Raw genomic sequence first — 26,684 nt, 5'->3', positions numbered from 1 at the left:
GAACCAGAGTGCCCCTCCTCCCAGAAGGCCCCCTCAGTTGGGCCTCTGTTTCCAAAAGGATAAATGAGAATAAGACAGACTCTCCAACTCACATGGTAACAACAAACTGATTAGCACGGGTCTGGAAGAAATGCTGGCTGGCTGCTGGAAGAAGGAGGAGGCAGTTTTGGAAAGAATGAGCCCTGTTGCAGGAAACATGCTTGAGCAGTGGGGTATTCCTTTTCTGTTATTTTCTTTAACTCCTCCTGCTTATCCTCTCACAAACACTGAGGTTCTATTGCATGGCTTTCACAGTGAGTTCCTGTCTCCCAGTATCCTCGTCACCTGCTGTACACCCCCTGACTAGCCCAAGTCACTGAGACTCTTCAGGCTCCCCTCTCTGCCCCCTGTCTTCCTGAATTTCCCTTCCTGGTGCCCGTCTCTCGCCATGATCAGTCGACCAGCTTTGTGGGGTGTTGGAGGAAACACCCTAGGATGGAGCTCTCGGTCATCTTCTTTTCATGCCCCTGGGAGCATCTTAGGACAACAGCTCCCACAACTGTCCAGCCACTCTGTTAGAAGAAGAGAACCCCTTAATTCAGAATCTAAGTCATTTAGACTCACCTTCAGGATCTGGAAAGTCCTGTCCAATGTAAATCAAAGTTCAATTTCACATGCTGTGTGAAGCCTTCCCTTTCTCCCAGCTTAGGCCGGACCTATAGCCGAGAGAGAGAGAGTCTGGTCATCCCTTCACTCCCCATCCCCACCCTCCATCTCTCTCTACATGTCCTTGGTCCCCCCTCATTTCTCAAGAGTTGGAGTCCAAAGGAAGACTAAGAGAAAGAGAGCACTCTGACATAACTAGTGCTATTCCCCTTTGCTAGCAATGCCCTTGACATGACAGGTATCCCACAATGGGGCTGCATGTGGGTTTGGGAAATGATCCCAGGTAGACCTCCATGCTGTACAAAATTTCTGCACAAGAAGGATAAGGATGAGCTCCCTCCTGACCTCCTGTAACCTCTCTCCCTTTACCATTTGCTCCTTCATTCACACCAGTTGCACAGCATCCTCTTGGTCCCCAGGAAGCTCACCATTCCTTTACAAGCTAAACAGTGAAGATGCAGGCAGCCCACAGCCCTGATATCACAGGCTGGCCGCACCTTCCAGATATCCTTTGGAAGCAGTAGGTACCAGTCATTATGCTTGCAATGCCTTCTCTCATCCAAAGACTTGTGCCAAGTTCTCCCATGAACTCCCCTCCATGTGCTATTCTAAGGTCAGCCCCAGAGCAGACCTACAGCTTCAACTGCTTAAGCTCCAAGTACATGAGTGGACAGCCAAGCTCTTTTCTCATCTTAGTGGATGTGGAGACATCCCCACCCCTCTCCACATGGACAGGAGAGGAAGCACCCACCACTTTCCCTAGGCAGACTATCTACTACTAAAAATCCCAGCAAGGACTTCCTTTCACATTAATAATCTGCTTTTGTAAACTAATGGGAGGCTGGAAGGAGGGTCCCAGAAATGCTGAGTGGGCAACATGAACTGTAGGATGACCTGGCCACTTCTGAATGAGCCCTGTCTAGGGCCTGGTGAAATCTGCAGATTGGGAAGTAATTAGGTCATATTGTTTTCAGCTCTGAGGCTTCTGTAGAAAATCTGAAACAACAAGAAAAGTTTTTCTTGGCATCCTGCTGCATATTCAAACAATCTCAATCCTTTGAAGCTCCAAGCCAGCCCTTTGCCCTTTCAAAAAACCTTTCTGCTCAGACATCTCTGACCCTCACAGAAAACCTGTTTTTCTGGAACATTCAATGTACTTACTGTCAGAACAACACATTCTGACAAGTAGATATATTCTGTCTCATGTTGGTCTCTTGTTATTCTTCCATGTTGGTCCCAATAGCATGGCAGATTTTTTGAAGGTAGAAAGTGTGCTTTATACTTACTTTGTATCCCCTATGGCTTTTGCCACTTTTCTGCCAATATAAAGGTGTTCAATACATATTTGAAGTGAGTTGAGTTGAATTTTCAATCAGACACACACTGGATGGAGGAGCCTCAATGTGGTTAGGGGTGCGGTGCGCAGAGCAGAAAGAGAGATTGCACGCAGTTTCTTTCTGAAATTTAAGTGTTGTAAAATTGAACAGGAACATTGTAAAAATAACATATGCTGCTGTTCCTTGGAGTTGGATAATGTTGTTTATACATCTCTGAGAATAATAACCTGGGCTCAGGATCCAATGTATTGGAACCATTTGCATAGGCAGCCCCAGGTGCTGAGACTGTAAGAGGGGAATGATAAAGAGAGCTGGGATACAGGCTCCTTTCCCATCTCACCTTTTTTAAAAAATAATTTTTATGTTTTATTAAAGTATAGTTAATTTACAAGGCTGGGATAATCTCTGCTGTACAACAAAGTGAAGCAGTGATACATACACACATATCCATTTGCTCTGATTTTTTTTCCCACATAGATCATCACAGAATACTGGGTGGAGTTCCCTGGGCTATACAGCAGGTCCTCTTTGGCCAATCATTCCATATACCTCAGTGTGCACATGCCCATCCCAAGCCCCCAGTCCATTCCTCCGTACCCCCCTACCTGTCCCCTTTGGTAACTGTAAGTTTTTCAAAGTCTGAGTCTGTTTCTGTTCTGCAAATAAGTTCATTTGTATCCTTTTTAGATTCCACATATAGGTGATATACAATGTTTGTCTTTCACTGTCTGACTGACTTCACTTAGTATGATAGTTTCTAGGTCCATCCACATTGCTGCAAATGGCATTATTTTATTTTTCTTATTGAGTAATATCCCACTGCATATATGTCTGACTGACTTCACTTAGTATGATAGTTTCTAGGTCCATCCACATTGCTGCAAATGGCATTTTTTTTTTATTGAGTAATATCCCACTGTATATATGTTCCATAGCTTCTTTATCCACTCCTCTGTTGATGGACATAAGCAAACCACCTTATCTTAAACCTGCTCCTACCCAGAAGGTTTGGCGGCTAGATGGGAATGAAGGAGATTCAGATACGGCAGGAAATTCCTGTGGGGGTTAGATGGGCACTCCCTTTCTCCTCTTCATTCTTCCCCTCTCTCACACGAACACACACACACACACACACACACACACACACACACACACAGAGGCTTGCACATACTGACAATGCATCAGGAGGGAATTACCTGCCAAAATGCAAGCAAATAGGGGCTGAGTTAGTCCTCCCTTCCTCCATAACCTTTGCACACTTTCTTCACAACAGGGAATTTTCAAGAAGGATTGCAATAGTGTTCAAGTGTGCTTCAATACTTCTACCTTTACTATGTCTACCTTGGATTTATAAAAGAGGAACCCAAAGTCCTGGTCTCTACCTACAAACAAATTCAGAGACTCATTCACTAACATTAACAGTCAAAATGGCATGACTGCAGCCCTCCAGACAAGAGCAGAGAATCCAAATTTAATGCATTATAATCCCCTTTCCTATATAGTTATAGATATAGGAACCCTAAGGTGTGTGCTATCACATATTTGTGAAGCTGGTGGAGTTAGGGGTCCTCAGCCTCACAGGTATATCACCTCTTCCCCTGAACCCAGGGAACACATCTGCATTTCATATGTTCACCTGCTCTGCCATCCCTGCAAGGTGATAGGGCCATGTTGTCCTGGATCTACTGGAGCAGGAGGTCTTCCTAACACTGCCAATCAGGCTTATTCTCCTAACTCCCCTCCCAAACTTCTCCTAGGAGCTCAAAACTTACTTTGGGGGTGATAATGATACAGTATGAAATTTAGGTTAATTTAGTACTGTTGTGAGTCATTTATACTTAACCTGTTTTTCTTAAATAACAGCCAAAACAAGTAAGGCCAAAGAAAGCTCTAGGAGCTGTCCTAATAACACTTCGAGTCCAGTTAGCCTCCTCCAGTCCTACAAAGAAGGGCTCGAGGAGTCAAATTTTGGTTGTAGGCAGTGGAGATATTTGGGGTGCATGAGTTTTATCTCCACTTGGCCCTGTGACTGATGGTATTACATTCCCAATGTAATGATTCTTCTCCTGTGACAAGGAGTTGGAGAGAGGGATGCTGAGCAAAGGAGTCCATATATTCCCCATAACTCGAATTACGACAATGAATTGCTACATTACTCACCCTTGCACTGGACATTAATCACAAAAACAAAACTGCAGCGCCAGGGAGTTAGAGAGGATGTGCTATTTCAACCTGCACCCTGTGCCAAGAGCATGCAGCTGAAGTGAAGGTCTGCACAGCTCCCCCTTCCCATCTGTTTTTAAACCATTGCAGTGGTATGTGGGGGAAAGTTATAGCAGGAATGGTGATGTAGCTGGACTCTTAGTCATCTGTGAGGGCCGCCTGACAGCGGAGAACTCACCAGAGTCTCCTCTGGGTCTGGTGCTTGCCATGCAACTTACCTGTACAGGTAATGCCTGATTCTGCCAAAGTCTTAAGAGTTGCAAAGAGTTAAAATATCCATACTGTACATGGTATATCTTTCCATCTATTTGTGCCATCTTTGATTTCTTTCATCAGTGGCTTATAGTTTTCAGAATACAGGTCTTTTGTCTCTCTTTTTTTTTTGTCTTTTTTGTTGTTGTTATTGTTGTTGTTGTTGCTATTTCTTGGGCCGCTCCCGCGGCATATGGAGGTTCCCAGGCTAGGGGTTGAATCCGAGCTGTAGCCACCGGCCTACGCCAGAGCCACAGCAACGCGGGATCCGAGCCGCGTCTGCAACCTACACCACAGCTCACGGCAATGCCGGATCATTAACCCACTGAGCAAGGGCAGGGACCGAACCCGCAACCTCATGGTTCCTAGTCGGATTCGTTAACCACTGCGCCACGACGGGAACTCCCGGTCTTTTGTCTCTTTAGGTGGGCTTACTCCTAGGTATTTTATCCTTTTGGATATGATCATAAACGGGATTGCTTCCCTAATTTCTCTTTCTGATCTTTCATTGTTAGTATATAGAAATGCAGATGATTTCTGTGTATTAATTTTGTATCTTGCGACTTTGCCAAATTCACGGATGAGCTCTAACAGTTTTCTGGTAGAGTCTTTAGGATTCTCTAGGTATAGTATCATGTCATCTGCAAATAGTGAGAGTTTTACTTCTTGCTTTCCAATTTGGATTCCTTTTATTTCTTTTACTTCTCTGATTGCCGTGGCTAGGACTTCCAAACTATGTTGAAGAGTAGTGGCGAGAGTGGACATCCTTGTCTTGTTCCTGATCTCAGCGGGAATTCTTTCAGCTTTTCACCATTGAGAATGATGTTAGTGTTGGTGGGATTGTAAATTGGTGCAACCACTGTGGAAAACAGGATGGAGATTCCTCAGAAAACTAAACATAGAACTACCATTTGATCCAGCAATCCCTCTCCTGGGCATCTACCCAGAGAAAACCATGACTCCCAAAGACACATGTACTCCGATGTTCACTGCAGCACTATTTGCAATAGCAAAGACATGGAAACAACCTAAATGTCCATCTACAGAGGAGTGGATAAAGGAAATGTGGTACACATACACAATGGAATATTACTCAGCCATTAAAAGGAATGAAATAATGGCATTTTTAGCAACATGGATGGACCTAGAAATTATCATGCTAAGTGAAGTCAGCCAGACAATGAGACACCAACATCAAATGCTTTCACTGACATGCGAAATCTGAAAAAAGGATAGACTGAACTTCTTTGCAGAACAGATGCTGACTCACAGACACTGAAAAACTTATGGTCTCCGGAGGAGACAGTTTGGGGGAGGAGGGATGTGCTTGGGTTGTGGGATGGAAATCCTGTGAAATTGGACTGTGATGATCATTATACAACTATAGATGTGATAAATTCATTTGAGTAATTAAAAAAAAGAGTAGAGGAAAAAAAATCCATACTGTGGAATATTATACATTTGGGAAAAGGATAAAATTGTTTATGTCACAGAAATAGGTAAATTATTAAGGTAAAAATCAAATTGCTAAGGGATATATAAATATGATCTAATTTGTCTATGTATATGTTCTAACAAATATAAAATATCCTATTTTCTACCAGTTTATAAGACACTGGCTCAACTTTGAATGCAAGTAGGCTTACAGAATACGTCATTAGAACAACCAAGTCTGGGACTAGAATATCCCTTTAACATGACTTCCTGAAGTGCCTCCCCACCCCTAGTTGTGCCACTGTTCTGGGATCTTAGGTATGTCAGGGACATGAAGTGGGGGAGAATTAGAAAATTGGTTTCTACTGGCTCCACAAGCCATTACTGCTCTTGCCGTCTTGGTCCCTTTAGCTCCAGAGATTCGCTCCACCATGGGCAATGAACCATTTGCTCTGAATATCTGTCCTTCAGTACTGGCACCTCCTGCAGTCACTTCTTTCTGGGTCTTTCCACACTGCTACCTCTCTGCTGGGGAATAGGGTCTGGTTTCCCAGTGCTCTGTTACAAATCTCTCCTTAACTTCCTTTTTGGTCTGGAGAAAATTCTTTCTCCCAGAAGTAAACGATTAGGTAAATAAAGTGTAAAGTTAGAAAGTACATGGAGGCTATCTTACCCCTCAGTTAAAAGCAAACAATGGCACTTCGCACTTGCTTAACTTAGATTGTCTTCAAAAACTATAAAAATGTAAGAGACAACTTAGAAACTGACTTTTGACAGGCATTCAAAAACTTGTTAGTGTTTGAAAATAAATGCTTAAACAAAGGAAAATGTATTTGATATCCAACATGTTCGAAGAGCCCTGTATTACAGCATTCTGCAAAATAAACAAGATGAAAACTTGATCTTGTTTTGTTCAACTTTTTTAAAAATATATACTTTAAAAATATTTGTAAAATGAGATAAATTTACATACCATAAAACTTACCCATTTTATATGCACAATTAAATACTTTACAGTAAAGTTACCAAGTTGTTTGACTATTACCATAATCCAGTTTTTCAACACTTCCACTGCCCCAGTAAGATTCCTTGGAACATTTGCAGTTACTCCCAGTTTCCAGTCCTAGCCCCAAGAAACTCCAGAATTTTCCCCAGGAGCATTTCCTTTCTTCTATTGCCTCTGTAAACTTTCTGGTTCTACCAGAGGTTTGGGCTTTGAAAACAAAAACCAGGAATTCTGTACAAATTACTTCACATTCCAACTATGCCACTCATCTCAAATACGGAGAACTAACCTGGTCAACTGCTTGAATGACAGAGAAGAAGAAAATAGTAAAAAAAAAAAAAAATACTCTTTAAAAAAAATAGGTGAGTACCTATGGGGATAAAATTAGGGGAAAGATGAAAGGGTACTTTGAATTCTTAATGTATGTGTTTTTTGGATTAATTTTATACTTAAAAAGTAAAGAATATAAAAGATGATGTTTTTACTAAGAATTTAAAATTATACCTTTACATTTTTTTTCTTTTTCTTTTTTGGCTGCCCCTATGGCATATGGAAGTTCCCAGGCCAGGGATCCAGGTATCCAGGGAACTAGTCCAAGCCAGAGCAGTGACCTATACTGCCACAGCTGCAGCAATTCCAGATCCTTAACACACTGTGCTGGGTCAAGAATTAAACCAGAGCCTCCAGAGACAAAATGCATCATTAACCCACTGCACCACAGCAGTAACTACTCACTCCAATTTTTATTGGAATACTCAGGCAAGTGAATATTCTATTATTTTTAAAGCTTAATTGAAGTATTTTTAAAGGGAATAACTAGTCTTAAGTAAAATCAAAAACAGAAACCTATAAGCACAATAGAAAATCATAGAAGAATTTGGAAATTTTAAATTTTAAAAAATGTCTTCAGAAATTATAGAAATCTCTACATGTTCCTATAGCCATGAAAGAATATGAATTTGATAATGTTACTTGTTGTTAGGGTCCCTTTCCCCAAAGCTTGCTGTTTCAAAAGCACTGGTAGTAAGGCTAATAACCATCATCATTTTATGGCAAACCCTAAGACTTTTCACACACCAGGCCTGTTCAAAGCCTTAACATACAAGTTTATTTAATCCTCCCAAAAACTTTAAGAGATGGGTATTATTATAATTATCATTTCACAGTTTTAAAAAATTATAATTATTCACTGAAATTTTCCTGGCTGAGCTGGAGCTTCAGCACCATCCGAATGGACAGCACCCTTTCCCCCTTACCCACTTAATACCTCCCTGTGAAGGTATGCATTTACCTCTTTTCTATTTAAATCCCACAGTCCTTTGCCTGCCTCCACCCTGAAATATGTTTGTTATTTTCTAATGAGAAAAGAAGGGAAATATTGAGAAAGAGAAGGAGACTGAGGGGAGAGAAAAGGAATAATTCAGGTTTGAGGTTTGCCTGATGAATGTCCCCCAGTGGCTGCTCCTACATGGACCCTCAGACAGGGACTATTATATTTATTGGAAGGTGAAGCTCAGATGTTAGAAGAACTGAGGCAACAGTCTTTCTGGGGCTCTTGGCACCAGCAGAATAGGAACCCAGCGACTCAGCCCCAAGGGAAGCTTTCCTCTTGTCACCTGCACAGTTCTAGGAAGATCACTGCTTCCTGAAAACCCGGAAGGAGCACTGTTGGCAAGCTCATTAGTTTTCTCACATGGGCACTATCAGAAGCATCTTTAGATGAGCCAGTAGAGGAAACTGATCAATAAGAATCAGTGCAGAAAAGATGAGACTAGGAGCTGTGTCACAGAGATTTCAGATCTGATATTTTATGGGTACACTGGAGGAGACCTGTGTTCATGTTGTACAAAACAAAAGCTCAAAAGTACATAGGAGGAGGGATTCCCTTGTGGTGCAGTGAGTTAAGGATCCAGCATTATCACTGCAGCGGCTTGGGTCGCTGCTGTGGCGTGGGTTCAGTCCCCAGCTAGGGAACTTCCACATGCCACGGGCATGGCCAAAAAAAAAAAAAAAAAAAAGTGCATAGGAGGATATCCTGCTTGAATATTAGTAGAGAGCGCTATCGATATGGCTCCTCTACACCATCTCATAAGGATGACATTTGAATTACTGTCCTTACCTTCAGTTCTGAGCTCTGCTCTGTTAGCAGAATGTTGAAAACTGTTAAAGGTGATCAAGCTGAGAGAATATCCAAGTGAGAGATAATCTAAGGCACCTGGTATCTTCAAGCTAGAAAAGAGGACTGGTAACACTATTAATAGTTAAAGAGCTATTGGGTGGAAAGTTAATTTAGTGTTTTACTAATTCCAGAGAATAAATGGGGTCTTTGAAAGGATTTATGGGGAAACAGTTTTCAGCTCAGGATGAAAAAGTAGTTATGATAATTACAACTGCCAAAAAAAAAAAAAGGAATAGGCTGCCCATCACTGGTGTGTTGAAACCATAGAAAATAGCTCTGTGTCCATGTTGACCTAGATGTGATTACATATTGCCTAATGCATTGGATGACTGACCCTGTGTTTCCAATCCTGAGATTTAAAGTCTGAATATCTCAGAATCATTTTTCCTGATTCTTAAAGATTGTGATCCAGGGCTTTGTCTTTTCTTATCTATAGAAGCCACTGACTACACTCAAAAATTCATTGATCCTTAAAATATCTTCACATAAATTAAGTTTAATAAAGACTAGGGTATTGTCACCAAGAGAGGCCTGAAATAGGCAAGTGATAATCTGGATTCTGCTCCAGGGTGTTCTGCACAATTATTGTGTGAACTTGAGCATCAGTTGCTTCATCTGTAAAAATGGGTATTATAGTTAAGAAAAACTCCTGAGGAATAGAGCAAATGAAGTCCCATACACTGCAGCATTCTGAGTGTTCCCCCAAAGGCAGCACTAGCTGTTGGCAAGCTGGGGAGACAGGCCAGCACTCCTCCTTAATGCTCTCACTTGTCTCTTCCCACAGTCATTTCCACACATCAACTAAGTCTTTCCTACAGCCTGTCACTTCCCTTTCTCCCCTAAAACAGAGAAAAACACTCTGGAAAAATCCTTCAAAGAAAGGCATTGGAGAGTTTAAGGTGATTATCCTTGCAGAAAAAAAGTTGAAAAATTTTTTAAAACAAACATCCTTAAGAGAAGACAATGCTGGACCAGTGATGGGGATCGCAAATAGCACCAAAATATAGGGCTTCAGATTTGGTCAGAAGAATATTCCTGGCACCACTCAAATCATCCAGGTAAGTGGCTTATAAATAAAATAATGTGGAGCCCAGAGATGGGTTTTTTCTTCCTCACCAAAGGGACTTAGCTTCAAATTGAAGAGTGATGGAATGTGTCCTAATAAATGCAGCTGCAAAAGGCGGCCTAAGAAACGTGATTTTCCAGACTGCTTGGCCAAAGCTCTTATCATCTAAGATATCACTTTTATGAAATACATTCTTTCTTAAAACAATAATCAATATTAGACACCTGTCACCTTCTCATTCAAACCTTGTGGTACACTGAGATCTGCTAGCTGATGAAATGTGGAGGAGAAAGTCTTCCCAGCTTGCTTCAACCTTCATGTGAGCCCAGCACAGGGGCCCGGGAGAGAGAGAGGAAAGGACGGCCACCAGGAAGATCAACATGAACCAGATCAAGTCTCCCTCCCATCCCTACCCTATGTGTGTGTGGTTATTAGCATAATAACTCATCAAAGTTATGCCACAAGGGAAATCATCATTAGCAAAAGTAAGGTTTGTTGTTGGAGATGTTCCATCTGAGATATTTGAAAAGCCAATGCTGATCATAGAAGAACTAGGTCCCCACCATCAACTTCCAGGGCAGTGGGTAAAGGTCCCCAGCTTTGACTATGTGGAGCAATTTGGTGTAATAGTACCAGAGAGATTGGAGGGTAGAGTGGAAGGAAGGAGGGAGCCTGAGGGGCATGAGATCCCAATCCAAAGCATCCCCCTCTGAGTGTTTGTGATTGCTTACTGGTAAGATAATGTCATTTATCCCCTGTAGACACCTGCCCTTACAAACCGTGGGACTTAATGCAGGGTCACACCTACTGTGGAGGAAAGAGTCCTTGGAGCCAGGAGACTTAGCTGGGTTTGAATGTCAAGCACATATTTTCTGGTTGTATGAATCTATGCAAGTTCCATAATTTCTCAGACCCTTTCTTTTTCTCTTTGTGAAATGCAAGTGACATTATATGAGGATTAAAATTCCAAACTAATGGTTAAGCACTTACCAAATTCACTCAACAATAGGTACTGACTAAGGATTGTGGTTGGTGTCTAATGTTCTGGGGTTCTATGCTATCTTTAATTGCCTAAATAGCAGTATTTTGTTGATAAAATGCCAAAAACATTAACTTTTAAATTACAAGAATATTTTAATGTGAAATATATCTGGAAATTTTTAATTTGAGTAATTTAGAAATAATTTTTCTCTCCCTTCCTAAGTGGAAGAAAATGAAAATAAACAAAGCAATGATTCCATTTCAAAAAGTTCTGTCCTGGAACAAAGACTTGCTGTGCAAACAAAATATGTACATTATGGTGTTAAAATTGATAGTTTCCTCTGAAGCAGAATTTCCTCTGTACAGGATGAAATAAATAAAACAAGTACAAACCAGTGTAGCCTACATTGAAACAAACTTCAGCTTGGTAGGAATTAAAAAGATTGTATTTCCTAAAAAAAAAAAAAATTCAAAGAGATCTCAACCTCTTTGGGCTTTTTTTGTTTCTGTTTCTTTGGTGTTTTTTTTTTTTTTTGGCTGCAACCAGGGCATGCAGAAGTTCTGGGCCAAATCTCACTGATGTACATAGATGCAAAAATCCTCAACAAAATACTAGCAAACCAAATCAAAAAAATACATTAAAGGACTTGTACATCATGATCAAGTGGAATTTATCCCAGGGATACAGGATTCTTCAATATCTGAAAATCAATCAGTGTGATACACTGCATTAATAAAATGAAGAATAAAAACCACATGATCCTCTCAGTAGATGCAGAAAAAGCCTTTGACAAAATCCAACACCCATTTCTGATAAAAAACCTTCAGAAAGTGGGCATAACGGGAACCTACCTCAACATGATAAAGGCCATATATCACAAACCCACAGCGAACATCATTCTCAATGATGAAAAGCTGAAAGAATTCCCGCTGAGATCAGGAACAAGACAAGGATGTCCACTCTCGCCACTACTCTTCAACATAGTTTAGAAGTCCTAGCCACAGCCATCAGAGAAGTAAAAGAAATAAAAGGAATCCAAACTGGAAAGCAAGAAGTAAAACTCTCACTATTTGCAGATGACATGATGCTATACCTAGAGAATCCTAAAGACTCTACCAGAAAACTCTTAGAGCTCATCCATGAATTTGGCAAAGTCGCAAGATACAAAATTAATACACAGAAATCATCTGCATTTCTATATACTAACAATGAAAGATAAGAAAGAGAAATTAGGGAAGCAATCCCATTTACGATCGTATCCAAAAGGATAAAATACCTAGGAGTAAGCCCACCTAAAGAGACAAAAGACCTGTACTCTGAAAACTATAAGACACTGATGAAAGAAACCAAAGGTGACACAAATAGATGGAAAGAGATACCATGATCTTGGATTGGAGGAGTTAATATTATCAAAATGACTATACTACCCAAAGCAACCTAAATATTCTATGTAATCCCCATCAAAGTACCAAGAACATTTTTCACAGAACTAGAACAAAATATTTTAAAGTTTGTTTGGAAGCACAAAAGACCCAGAATAGCCAAAGACATCCTGAGAAAGAACAATGGAGATGGAGCAAGCAGGCTCCCTCACTTCACACTGTGCTACAAAACTGTATGGTACTGGCACAAAAACAGAAATAGAGATCAGTGGAACAGGATAGAAAGCCCAGAATTAAACCCATGCACCTGCAGTCAACTAATCTATGACAAAGGAGGCAAGAATATACAATGGAGAAAAGATGGTCCCTTCAATAAGCAGTGCTGGGAAAACTGGACAGCTACATGTAAAGGAATGAAATTAGAACACGCCCTAACACCAGACACAAAAATAAACTCAAAATGGATCAAAGACCTAGATATAAGACCAGACACTATAAAACTCTTAGAAGAAAACATAGGCCAAGCACTCTCTGTCATAAACGACAGCAACATCTTCTCAGATCCACCTCTTAAGAGTATTGACAATAAAAACAAAAATAAACAAATAGGATTTAATTTAACTTAAAAGTTTCTGCAAAGCAAAGGAAACCCTAAACAAAATGAAAAGACAACCCACAGAATGGGAGAAAATATTTGCAAATCAATCAACTGACAAGGGATAAATCTCCAAAATTTCTAAATACCTTCTACTGTTCAATACCAAAAAAACAAACAACCCCATCAAAAAATAGGCAGAAGATCTAAACAGATGATTCTCCAAAGAAGCCATATGGATGGCCAAAAAACACATGAAAAGATGTTCTACATCACTCATTATTAGAGAAATGCAAATCAAAATCTCTATAATGTACCACCTTACACCAGCCAGAATGGCCATCATCAAAAAGTCTACAAGCAATAAGTGCTGGAGAGGCTGTGGAGAAAAAGGAACCCTAGTACACTGTTGATGGGATTGTAAATTCGTGCAACCACTGTGAAAAACAAGATGGAGATTCCTCAGAAAACTAAACATAGAACTACCATTTAATCTATCAATCCCACTCCTGGGCATCTACCCAGAGAAAACCATGACTCCCAAAGACACATGTACTCCAATGTTCATTGCAGCACTATTTTCAATAGCCAAGACATAGAAACTGCCTAAATGTCCATCAACAGAGGAGTGGATCAAGAAGAGGTGGTACATATACACAATGGAATATGTACATAATGGCATTTTTAGCAACATGGATGGACCTAGAAATTATCATGCTAAGTGAAGTCAGCCAGACAATGAGACACCAACAACAAATGCTATCATTCACATGTGAAATCTGAAAAAAGGATATAATGAACTTCTTTGCAGAAAACTTGTGGTTTCCAAAGGAGAGAGTTTGGAGGGTGCAGGGATGCACTGGGGGTGTGGGATGGAATCCTATAAAACTGGATTGTGGTGATCATTGCAGAACTATAAATGTAATAAATTCATTGAGTTATAATAAAAAAAAAAAGAGAAGAAAAAAAAAAGAAGAAGAAATTCCTGGGCCAGGGATCAAGCTCTAGTCATTGCAGTGACCTGAGCCACAGCAGTGATAATGCTGGTTTCTTAACCCACTAAGCCACCAGGGAACTCCTCAACATATTTAATGAAGGGAGGGAATTCTTTGAAGATGAAGAATTCAGAAGAAAATATCTGGAGATAGCCTATAACTATCTCCTCTTCACTCATCCACCCACTGGACTATCAAAAGGATCCTTTCACCAGTTGGAAAATTTTGCATAACACTCACTTGCACAAAAACTCAATGATGACACAATGATTATACTTTGTGGTTTTTTTCAAGATGTTACTTTTAAAAAATATTTTAATCATTTAATTTAGAACTTATTTATTTACTGTTTTTTAGGCCCGCAACCATGATATATGGAAGTTCCCAAGTTAGGGGTCGAATCAGAGCTACAGCTGCCAGCCTACACCACAGTCACACCAACTCCAGATCTGAACATGCCCAATCCTTAACTCACTGAGCAAGGCCAGGGATCAGACCCTCATCCTCATGGATACTAGTTGGATTTATTTCCTCTGAGCCACAATAAGAACTCCTTAATTTTCAATTTTAAAATTAAATTTCCTCATATATTTTAGTTTCCTTTTTAATACTAATTCTGGTTCCCTTTCAATACTACTTTATTGCATTAATTTTATATGCTAATAATTAAATTAGAATGGAAATGTTTATTATTTACATTTTATTGTATTTATACTTTATGTTTTACAATATATTTATACATTTTCATACTTGAAATCATTGTATATAGGTTTTAAAGATCTTCTGTATTTTCTGAATTCTGAACTTTTTTTTTTTTGGCTATGTCCATGGCATGTAGAAATTCCCAGACCAAGTGCCAAACCCTAGCCACTGCAGTGACAAAGGTAGAGTCTTAACCTGCTGTGCCACAAGGAAACTCCATGAACATTTTTGTATAACATGATGTTAAAGATATTTTATGTGATGTAAAATGAAGACTGTGATGTTGGCATTGATATTCTGCCATATATGGTGGGAATACATGGTCAGTTTCTTCTATTCTTCCTCAGATTTTCAAATATATACATAAATTATTGTCAATTGATACTTAAAAAGGCTACTGTAAGAATTATCCCAGTGGATGTGCTCTGTAGAACCGTGGGCAGCAGTCAGGTGCAGGCTCCCCCTTCTCCATATGGCAAATGTCTCATATTTTCTGTTTGTGAGGTGGTGTTGAAAAGCACTGGATTCTTTCAAAATTGTCTGTTTTTCTTTTCAATTATGAATATGTAGCTAGCATTGGAACAATGAGGAGATATTAAGAGATTAACATTACAGAGTCCCCACTAGGGTGCAACAGAATCTGCAGGTTCGATCCCTGGTCCAGCACAATGGGTTAAATGATCTGGCGTTGCTGCAGCTGTGTTGTAGGTTGCAACTGCAGCTCAAATCTGATCCCTGGGTTGAGAACTCCATATGCCACAAGGTTGCCAAAAAAAAAAGAGAGATTAAAGTGTAAGAAATAAGAAATCTTCTTGGTGAATTTCAATGCAAAAGGCATGCTAGAAACACCAGATCACCAATGCGAGAGAATAAAAGAGAAGCTGAATTACCTTGGCAATCAGAGCTAGAGGGGACCATCAGGTGGGCAGTTTTCAAACACTTGGACTTCTTTTTTTTTTTCCCTTGGGAGAGTGACTTGGGTTATACAGCAAAATGGTTTGGATAGTTTAAGGAGAAAGCAGCACAATGGAATGTAGGGGGAAAAGCATGAAGTGGGGGTGGAAATCAGAGGCACATTGAAATGAGTCTTTAAATTATTTTTAACTAAAACTGCTGGTTATTTCCCCCAGCTTATAACAAATGCAACCAAAGAAAGAAAACATGAAAAAGAACAACAAAAACAAAAAGCCCAACAACAATGTTACAAAGAGCATGTAACACCAAACAAGTGCACCTCATGCCATCCCTAACTCTGCAGACTGAATCACCACCTCCTCCATGAAACGTTAAGTTAAACAACAAAGAAGCAAAAGAACTAATTTTGAAAAGAGGATTAAAATATATATATACATCAAAGAATTTTAAATACATTTCTATTTTTTTCCAAGGCCTTCTTGGGGCTTATATTTTATCTGGAGAAACAGACAATAACAAGCCAGGAATTATATATAATGATACATTCTATGGAGAAAGTAAAGGATTAAAGCTTTTTAATTTATAATAGAATGATCAGGGAAGGAAGATCTCTCTCATAAAGGGACATTTAAGCAGAGGCCTTAAGGAGATGAGGGAGCAAGATATATGAAAAGTATCTAGTGAAATTGCTTTCCTGCAAGTGCAAAGGCCCTGAGGGAGAGTGGGCTGGATTTCCTTAAGGAAGCCTACATAGCTGAGGAAGTTTGCAGTGGACATGGATATGCACTGCCCAGGGAGTCAGCAGACAGCCTCTAGTAGTCAGTTCCGTCAAGGTGTGCCTCAGCTACAGAACTCCACCTTGCACCAGATCACACCCTTCTCATGGCAGCCCTGATCCAGTGACTGATGAAGCAGGTATAAAGATGCAGCCATGTAGCACAGACCATGTATTCTCCTAACCTCCTTGAAGACTTGCCTGCAGCTTTGTTGGGCTGTTCACAGTTCAACATCCCTCTCTTTTCTCCATCCTACTTCAGCTTACTTCTTTCCACAGGTATTAAGCCCTAATAAATACCTAGCCCACCAACTCTGTGTCTAGTATCTGCTTCTCGACAACCCAGCCTGCCACAAAGAGTGAGCCAGGGAGAGGGTAATTGGAGACAAGTTCAGGAAGTTACCTTGGACCTTGACTTTGGTTTTTATGGAGTGAGATGAGGGCTTTGTGATGTTTGGAGCAGAGAGCTGGCTTGGTCTGACTTTTCAAAAGGGCCCCCCCCCCCCCCCCCCCGCCAGCTGCAGTGTTGTAGAGAGAATGGAAAAGACAAGGGTAGGAGCAGGGAGGGGTTAACACAATCCAGGTGAGAAGTAATGGTTTGTACCAGGCAATGGATGGGAAAGGGGCTTGTGAGAAGTGGTGGGACTCTGGATATATTTTGAAGAAGAGTCTTCAGGACTCACTGACAAATTGAATGTGGATGGGAGGAAAGAGAAAAATCAAAGGGAACTCCTCTGTTTTAGACTGAGCAACTGGAGGAGCAGAGTTGCAGGTTTGCAGACAAGATTACAAGTTCAGTTTTGGATGTGTGACAATTGAAATGCCTTTTTGACATCCAAGGGTCTAGACGTTTTGCAAGAGGTCTGAAATAGAAAATACAAATTTAGGAATCCTCAGTATATGAACAGTATTTAAAGCCATGAGTTGGAGGAAGAGTGGGTGTAGAAAGAGGAGAACAACCCAACTTTGGGACATTCATTTCCCAAATGACATTGGGAATTGCATTTCACTGTCCCCTCGTGGTCTCAGCACCTAATTACTGAAACAACCATTACTTGTGATGAGCAAGGGTGATGGGAGAAATAGGAGGTTAGGTAATCGCTGAGGTCTTCATCTCAATTCTGAGATGTTGATTGTCAGAAGCTTTTTTGTTTTGTTTTGTTTTGGTTTTGGTTTTGGTTTTTATTTCTTCATTTCAATATGCCCACACTTGCGGTATATGGAAATTCCCAGGCTAGGGGTCTAATCAGAACTGCAGCTGTCGGCCTACACTACAGACCCACTGATGAGGGATCTGAGCTACACCACAGCTCATGGCAATCCTAGATCCTTAACCCACTGAGTGATGCCATGGATTAAACCCACATCCTCATGGATACTAGCCAGATTTGTAAGCTGCTGAGCCACAATGAGAACTGCCAAGAAGATTTATCTTTGTCTTGAGATGTCAGTATGAAAACAACCAGTGATTCCTACATAGATCCACCCTTTACTGGACATATTGGGCCTCCTGATGTCCAGTATTGACAATTCAACAGAATGCCCAAAGCACATATTCAAACATGTAATCCAGAGAAGTTAAAGAGGAAACTTACCAAGGCACAAGGAATTGTGGTTCATCATCCTGTGTACTAAATTAGGAAATTAAAGCTGACAGATGGCTGCAACTCTACCTGGTGCTGGGAAGCAAAGGGCAGAATTATGAAGGAACATAGCTTTGACCCTGGAGCCAAGGTACTTTTCCTTAAAGCAGCATGCCCAGAATAGATCCCCTAATCTTCATTAAAGCAACTTGTATCAATCAAGTCACAGTTTAATTCTGGCCATAACCAGCAAAATTTAATTTGTAAATCACATGGAAATGATGCAATTTTACTTTTAACGAACAAGCAATTCATTTAGAAAAGTGACCATTGAGCTCTGAAAATCGATTTTAATTCAAAGGGAAAAGTATGAATCATACCTGTACATGTGAGTTTTTAATAGAAATCTTTCTTTTTCTTATAATGCCTGCATTGGAAAGACAGGTAAAAGCCAGATGTAAAAAAGCACATGCAAAAATAGTAACAGAGTTTCTTTAGTTCAGTACTTCTCAAATTTAATGTGCAGATGAATTATATAGAGTCTTGTTAAATTGCAGATTCTGATTCAATAGGATGTGGAGCAGAATCTGGATTTCTGCATTTTCAACAAAGCTCCCAGGTGTGCGGCTGCTGCTGGTCCACAAACCACACCTCCAGTAGCAAGGCTTTAATTAACATTATCTGATAAGCGGTTCAATTAGCCATGTGGCAAAGAAAAATCTTTCCTTGCAGATACAAGCTCACCAGGAGATCTTAAATACAAGGGCACATTCACAGAGAACGATGATGACAAGCAGAAAAATTCTAGTGAACAATATCTGTTCAAACCTGGGAAGGGCAGAGTGAAAAATCATAAAACTTTATAGAAGAAAAGATCAAGACAGAGTTGGAAACCATAGACCATTTCATGAAAATGGTACCTAATCATGCATAGGTCATTGTATTGCTTTAAATTGTACAATGTAATTTAATTTTTACATCTCCTTTAAAGGCAATGTTTATACTAGTATTTTTAATAACTAACTTCAATGCTTCTGTTTAGTTTTAAAAGAATGTTTAGGTATGATGGTTTTTTTCTATTTTCTCTGATTCAGTTGTCTCAACAGTTCTCAATCCTGACTGCACATCTTCATCTAGAGAGTTTTAACATTGTTGATTCCCAGGTCTCACCCCTAAAAAATAGTATTTCTTTACTCTGGGGATGAGCTGTGGGCTTCCGTGAATTTTATTTTATTTTTATGGCCTCACCATGGCATATGGAAAGTTCCTGGGCCAAGGACAGAATCCAAGCCACAGCTGCAGCATTGCTGGATCCTTCAACGCACTGCACCAGGCCAGGGATCCAACCCGCAGTGACCCAAGCCACTGGTGTTATATTCTTAACCCCACTTTGCCAGATGGGAACACCTAGTGTGAATTCTAAAGGTCCCCGGGGTGATTTTTAACATCCAGCCCTGGGTGAGAACCACTGAATTTATCCAAACCTAAGGGAACCTGTGGGCTTCCTGAAACTATTCCCCCCCAGGAACACCATCCACACAGTGGCAGAGTAACGACTTCTGGTGACTAAACTTGCACACTTGAATTTATAAAGTTAGAGCAAACAGCATAAAGGATTAACCAAATCCTTTGATCTCAAAAACTTCTGAAAATCTAGTCACTTCTCTTTCCCGTTTCCATTTTTCCAAATCAAAGGCTTCAGACAGATTATCTTTAAGCCCGTTTCAAAAAACTCCCACTGAAATTGAAATGTTGGTACTTTCCTGCAGATAATCAGAATGAAACTGGTATGAAGAACTGCTCTTGAAGTGTTGGAATTACCAACTGATCTTATGGTGCTTTAAAATATACAGAAGGAAGAGAAGGAAGGAAGGAAGGAAGGAAGGAGAGAAGGAAGGGAAGAAGGGAGGAAACAGTTAGATCCTATGAAATAATATTCAATTTTTGTTGTTGTTGCTGAGCTGATTTTTGAGCAGAAATAGTCCAAAATAGTAGTTTTTAAGGAAACCAATTTCTAATTGAGTCTAACAGTGAAAGGTCAAATTAAAAAAATAAGGTTCAGACTTGACAGTCCCTGTAGAACAGGAACCATAAAGATAGGACATTGGGAGAGTCCCACAGAGGTGGATTAGCTTAATTTGTTGGAAGATAACAACAGTTAAGATCAAGGTGAACTAATACAATCTCCTTGTGAGTCAGTTCACTTCCCTCTATTCTCCAGGCCCTGACAGCACCGCTAAATCCAACCAGCCATTTTTCTAAAATGTATTCTCCTGAACAATAGGGAAATGTAGTGAGAATCAGTAAATGGCTCGGGGCAGATCTATGACACTAATGGGAAAAATCAATCACCTTTATATATGAGGGATGGCTCAGTTCCATGACATTATCTTTGGTTCGCCCATCTGTTAACCAGGAAAACAAGAACTTGCCTTTCGATGATGGAAAATCCAATGAGAATCTAAAATGTACCCTGCTCCTCTTTTCTCTTTGATTTTGTTTGGGTTTCCATAGACAATCAAAGCAGAGTATGATGTGGATTATCCAAAATGACCCTTCGCACTTACTCTGGGCTTCCAAGACAAGGAGCCAGTGTGGATTCTTCTCCTGATAGCAGGCCCAGAGACAGTGCTCTGGGCCTCAAGGTGCTACAAGTACCCATGGGCTTGAGGTCACCTTGTGCTTGGCAGGTAGCTTTCTAGAATATCTCCTAAAAGAAAGGCTGGCACCTGTTTCTAGACTAGGCATCATCCAAGTAGGCTATTTTCCCTCTATTGACAAAGTGACTATCTTGATTACCTATAAAAGGGGACCATGTTCTTCCCTAGAACACAGGAGCCCCCATGAGAGCCGTTCTATGAAAGAAAGGAGCATTGGGGTGCCCCTGCCTTCTCTTGCCAACCCTAGTAGTTTACATCTGACTTGTATACCTGGTCAACTGGAAGTTGGGTCATCTAGGATGGCTTCTCTCACATGGCTGGAAGTTAGCTGGCTTTTGAATGGAGGGCCTCAGTTCTCTACATGGTCTTTCATTCTCCACTGAGCTAGTGTATTAGCATGCTAGGGCTGCCATATCAAAATGCCACAGACTGAGGGGCTTAAACAACAGAAAATTATCTCCTCACATTTCTGGAGGTTAGAAGTTCAAGATCAAGGTGTCAGCCAGGTTGGTGTCATCTGAGGACTGCTCTCCTTGGCTTGTTAATGCTGTTTTCTCCCTGCGTATCCACATGGTCTACCCTCTGTGTGCGTCTATGTCCTGATCTCTTCCTCTAAGGGCACCAGTCCTATCTGTTTAGAGCCTATCCTACTAACTTCATGTAACCTGAACTACTTCTTTGAAGATTCTATCTCCAAATATAATCATGTTCTGAAATAGTGGGGGTTAGGACTTTGACACAGGAATTGGGGGGTGGGCACAATATATCCCATAACAGCTCACATGGGCTCACCCATATGATGTCCTCGGGGTTCCAAGCACAACAAGGAAAAAGTCCCAAAATACAAGTGCTTTGTAAATCTCTGCTTGTGTTGTACCTCCTTAAGTTTTCTTGGCCAAAAGTTGTCTCAAGGCCAGAGTCAATGTAGGGTGTCACTGCCAAAGGAGAGAGGGAGGGGAAAAGTTTGTGACCATTTTGCAGTCTACCACACGTTGTGGAAGAAATAGATAAGAACTGGTCTGCCCCTGCCCTTGGAGAACTTTACCCTGGCAGGAATAGAGTTCAGATTCCCCTTTCTAGAAAAAGAACTTCCAGTACAATGAAGTTTATACTGTGGCCTATGATATACTACAGTGTCAATATGAACAAGTCATGCAATTTCCTTAGAAAAAGAGGAAAGCAATCCTCATCCTTCCCTTTCTCACACAGATTTATGTGATTAGATGTGAGATATCTCTGGAAGAAATGTGCTCTATCAGTCTCTCTAAGTGACACAGGTATGATACAAACCAAATCTGAGCTATCTTAATTAAAAGAATGTGGATATTTGAAATCTATCACAAGTCATTAATAGAGATACATTGGCTTGGGTGTCTGCTCTATCCCTAAAGTCTCCCCAAACATTGTCTTTCAACAAGACACTTCAGAATGCAGGCTAAGTCTTTCAAGTGACATTGTGACTGCCACTGCTAAGTATCTGTCAAGCTAAGCTCTCTGACCAGTGGTCAGCAAATAGCATAAGATTTGCACAGTTCATTTGCTCCAACTCAATTTGAGTGGTGTCAGAAATTTCAGAGGTTCCATTACCAATGAGCACAGAAAATGTTTTTGAAATAAATGCTTCACAGGAAAGAACAAGGTCAGACATCTCTCTGCATCCGACCCATCTTTTTAAGACACAGCTCCAGTCCTTCCTAGTCTGTGATACTCTCTCAGACCATCCTTGCCCACAGAGATCTCTCCTTCTGAGTGTCAGGAATGTTTTAATGAATTGACTAGACTTTATAGGAAGCAAGCAAACACTGATTTTCTTTTTCTCACCTTTCTCCATATGCTGGAGTAGCACCACCAATTTGATAAAATTCTTTACCACCAATCTGATAAAATCTGGGGCAGAGTCCCTTTGCTTTAGCCATTTTGATGTAGGAAAATGTCCAGTGGAAACTAGTAATGGCAAAACATTAGTTGAGTCTAATCTTATAAACACACAGCTTTAACATAGGGCAAGATAGTGGCCAAACCTCTATTTAAGTAAACCTTCTTCTGTCCTCATAATGGCACCAGCCTCAGGCTTGGGAACCTGCAGCAGAGAAGAGGTGGTCACCACTCCATTCACTCACTAGGTGCCGGCAGAGCTAAACTCTGAGGATAGTGGCCTCCAGCCATTGTACACTCTTCCTCTCGATCCTGATGTTCTTTTGCTAGCTAGTTTCAGCTAGAAGAAAGAAAGGAAGAAAGGAAGGAAGGAAGGAAGGAGAGAGAGAGAGAGAGAGAGAGAGAGAGAGAGAGAGAGAGAGATGAGAGAAGAAGAAGAAGAAGAAAGAAAGAACGAAAGAAAGAAAGAAAGAAAGAAGAAAGAAAGAAAGAAGAAGAAAGAAGAAAGAAGAAGAAGAAGAAAGAAAGGAAGGAAGAGGAAGAAGGAAGAAAGAAGAAGAACAGACAAAAGAAAGAAAAGAAGAAAGAGAAGAAAGAAAGAAAGAAAGAAGAAAGAAAGAAAGAAAGAAAGAAAGAAAGGAAGGAAGGAAGGAAGGAAGGAAGGAAGGAAGGAAGGAAGGAAGGAAGGAAGGGAGAGAAAAGGGATTTTCCATTTTTGACTGCAGTTGCGCTGCCTCACACGATGCTTCTCTTTGGCTAATTAATTCTGACTCCTATTTCAATTTCCAGGGATTCCTCCCTCAGTTAAAGTTGTATCAACTCTCCATATTTTCCTAGGCAGGAACCCAAAGAGATGCACCAAAGCCATCTTCCTTCTAGAAGCCCACATCTACCCAGAAAATACATTCCCTTTATCCCAGCAGAAGTTCAGTTACCCACCACACAGCCATCCCTTTCTTGATTCTGTCAGCCAGCCACAGCCTCAGCCAGCTGCCTTTCTTCATCTTAAGCAAGAATCAGATATCAATCTCTGAGTCTCTACTTCTAAGGAATGCAGCCAGCCTTCCCGAAGAGTTCTTTTGAAACACCCCTTCATTTGGCTTCAAATCAATGAAAAGTACTGATGAGAGCAGAAAAAATGCACAGAACCCTCTCAGCTCTCTCCAAGGAATTCCCTTCTTTCAACTCTCCAATCTCCGCACCCCCACCCCCCCCGTTTATGCTAGAAGTGGATTATGGGCTAGTGAGGACAGACCAACTGCACCATCTCTTTACATGCCCTGTTAGGTGCTCTTGTCCAGCACGTCTCCTTAAAAGTGTGGATACTTGGTACCAGTCAATTCGTTCTCAGCCTTTGGAATCTTCACCAAAATTTGAGACAAGAGTTAACAGTAATGCCTCAATGACATCTAACAACTTGTAACTCTTCTATATATATTGTCCTTAGCAAAACTACCTTATTTTACTGATTACCATGGGAATTTACCATGAGAAGACTAGCCATATTTAGACCTTGGGAAAATGAGAGTTTAGAGAAAATGAAACAAAGAAGAGAATATAATTTGCATTCTTGAGGTCCTCACACACTAGTGGAGATTATAGTAGAAACTTTCTAGGAGTTCCCACTGTGGTACTGCAGGTTAAGGATCTGGCATTGCTGCAGCTGTGGGCAGGTTGCGGCTGTGGCTTGGATTAATTCCCTGGCCCAGGAATTTCCATATGCCATGGGAGCAAACAAGAAAGAAAAGGGAGGGAGGATGGAAGGAAAAGAGAGAGAACGAAAAAGAAAAAGAAAGAGAGAGAGAGAAAGAGAGAAAGAGAGAAAGAGAGAAAGAGAGAAAGAGAGAGAGAAAGAAAGAGAGAGAGAAAGAAAGAAAGAAGAAAGAAGAAAGAAAGAAAGGAAGAAAGAAAGAAGAAAGAAAGAAAGAAAGAAGAAAGAAAGAAAGAAAGCAAAGAAAGAAGGGAGGGAGGGAGGGAGGGGGAGGGGGGAGGGAGGGAGGGAGGGAGGAAGGAAGGAAAGAAAGAAGAAAAAAGAAAAGAAAAGAAAGAAAGCTTTTGGAATTATCTAACCATCCCAATGGCCTGATGCTACAATTTTTTGGAAACTCGCCCCCATTCCCCTTATGGACCCCAAAAGCCATGTTTGTATGGTAATGCCACTTGTTAGCCATGGTCCACTGGACCTACACCTGACATCTTCCTCAAGATGGAACAATCACATTACTCTCATGGGAATTAAGGACTGGACTGAAAATGTCACACTCTGTAGCTAGAAGGGTAGGCATTTTCTATCTCATGGAACAGAGAAGAGAAAGTCTGGAGGTCTGGTGCTCGCTTCAGCAGAACATATACTAAAACTGGAACGACACAGAAAAGATTAGCATGGCCCCTGCACAAGGATGACATGCAAATTCATGAAGCAATCCATATTTTTTATGCAAACTATTACATTTAGAATGGATAAACAACAAGGTCCTACTGTATAGCACAATAGGACCTTGTTATTTCCTGAGATAGACCATGATGGAAAAGAAGATTTTAAAAAGAATGTATACATATAACTGGATCACTTTGCCGTACAGCAGAAATTGGTGCAATATTGTAAATCAACTATACTTTAATTATAAATAAATAAATAAGGAGCCCCCCCCCCCACAAAAAGAAAGCCAATCTGCACAGGAAGAGAAAAAAAGCTATAGACATAAAAAGATGTATAGAAATGAGGGGCAGAGAGAGACTCTGTGAACCTGACTCCTAGTCACTTTCCTACTGGTTGGCTCCATCTCTGCCCTTGTGCCTATGAGACTGTCTGCATCCAAATTTTCTCTTTGGTTCTTTTTTTTTTTTTTTACCTAAAATTAGTTTCTATTTCTGCAATACTAAGTATCCCAAGCAATAAAAATATGATACCTACATAAAAAGAAGTTGAGAACCAGGCCACAGCATTTAGGGAAATGCGGTTGATTTGTGAAGGCATCATAGAGACTCAGCATTTGGTGCAATCCTCAGAAGATGAGTAAGATTGCTGTGGGAAGGATGGGAAACACTCCAGATAGAGAAAATGGTATGAGTAAAGGCAGGGAGGTAGAGAACTTACATACTTAGCTGAGGGGCCTTATGTATCAAGAGGAGTCACTAGAAGATAAGTAAGGGTCAGATTTTAGAGAATCTTGAAGGCCATGCAAAAGAAGTTGGGAAGGCGTTCCCTGGTAGCTCGGTGGGTTAAGGATCTGGCATTGCCATTGCTGTGGCTCTGGTTACTGCTGTGGTGTGGGTTCGAGCCCTGGCTTGGAAACTTCTGCACACCACTGGCATGGCCAAAAGAAAAAGAGAAGAAGTTGGGAAGGTCTTGAAGACTTTTTTGCTAGGGTACCATGATAGGATCTGTGCTATTCGAGCTAATTATTAGAATAGTGCTTTGGATAAATTAGAAGGAACAGAGATTGGATATAGGGAAAGCAGGTTAAAAAGTGATTGGAAAAAAAAATTGAAAAGGGAGTTCTGGAGTTCCCATCGTGGCGCAGTGGTTAACGAATCTGACTAGGAACCATGAGGTTGCGGGTTTGGTCCCTGCCGTTGCTCAGTGGGTTAACGATCCCGCGTTGCCATGAGCTGTGGTGTAGGTCACAGATGCGGCTCAGATCGTGCGTTGCTGTGCCTCTGGCATAGGCTGGTGGCTATAGCTCCGATTCAACCCCTAGCCTTGGAACCTCCGCTCCAAGGGAGCGGCCCAAAGAAATAGAAAAAAAAAAAAAAAAAAAAAGGGAGTTCTCACTGTGGCTCAGCAGTTATGAAACTGACTAGTATCCATGAGGTTGCGGGTTCAATCCCTGGCCTTGTTCTGTGGGTTAAGGATATCGTGTTGCCCAGAGCTGTAGTGTAGGTCACAGATGCAGCTCAGATCTGGCATTGGCTGTGGTGTAGACAAGCAGCTGTAGCTCCTATACTACCCCTAGCCTGGGAACTTCCATATGCCAAAGGTGAGGCCCTAAAAAAAAAAAAAAAAATGTGATTGCAAGAGTTCCCACTGTGGTGTGCGGTTAAGAATCTGACTGCAGCCAGTCGGGTCAATGCAGAG

At 40.8% G+C, this 26,684-nt stretch overlaps 1 non-coding gene across 1 annotated transcript; it reads left to right on the top strand.

Annotated features, from left to right (window-relative positions):
- The first annotated feature begins 24,933 nt into the window (after nucleotides 1–24,933).
- On the top strand, nucleotides 24,934–25,040 carry LOC125123851 (U6 spliceosomal RNA). The gene has a single exon (XR_007134220.1). It is a non-coding gene; the product is annotated as a U6 spliceosomal RNA (small nuclear RNA).
- Nucleotides 25,041–26,684: the final 1,644 nt, after the last annotated feature.

This window comes from Phacochoerus africanus, chromosome 3 (genome assembly GCF_016906955.1).
Source record: "Phacochoerus africanus isolate WHEZ1 chromosome 3, ROS_Pafr_v1, whole genome shotgun sequence".
Classification (NCBI taxonomy): Eukaryota; Metazoa; Chordata; class Mammalia; order Artiodactyla; family Suidae; genus Phacochoerus; species Phacochoerus africanus.
The sequence above is the reverse complement of the archived record's forward strand: the minus strand, read 5'-3'. Positions and strand labels throughout refer to the sequence as shown.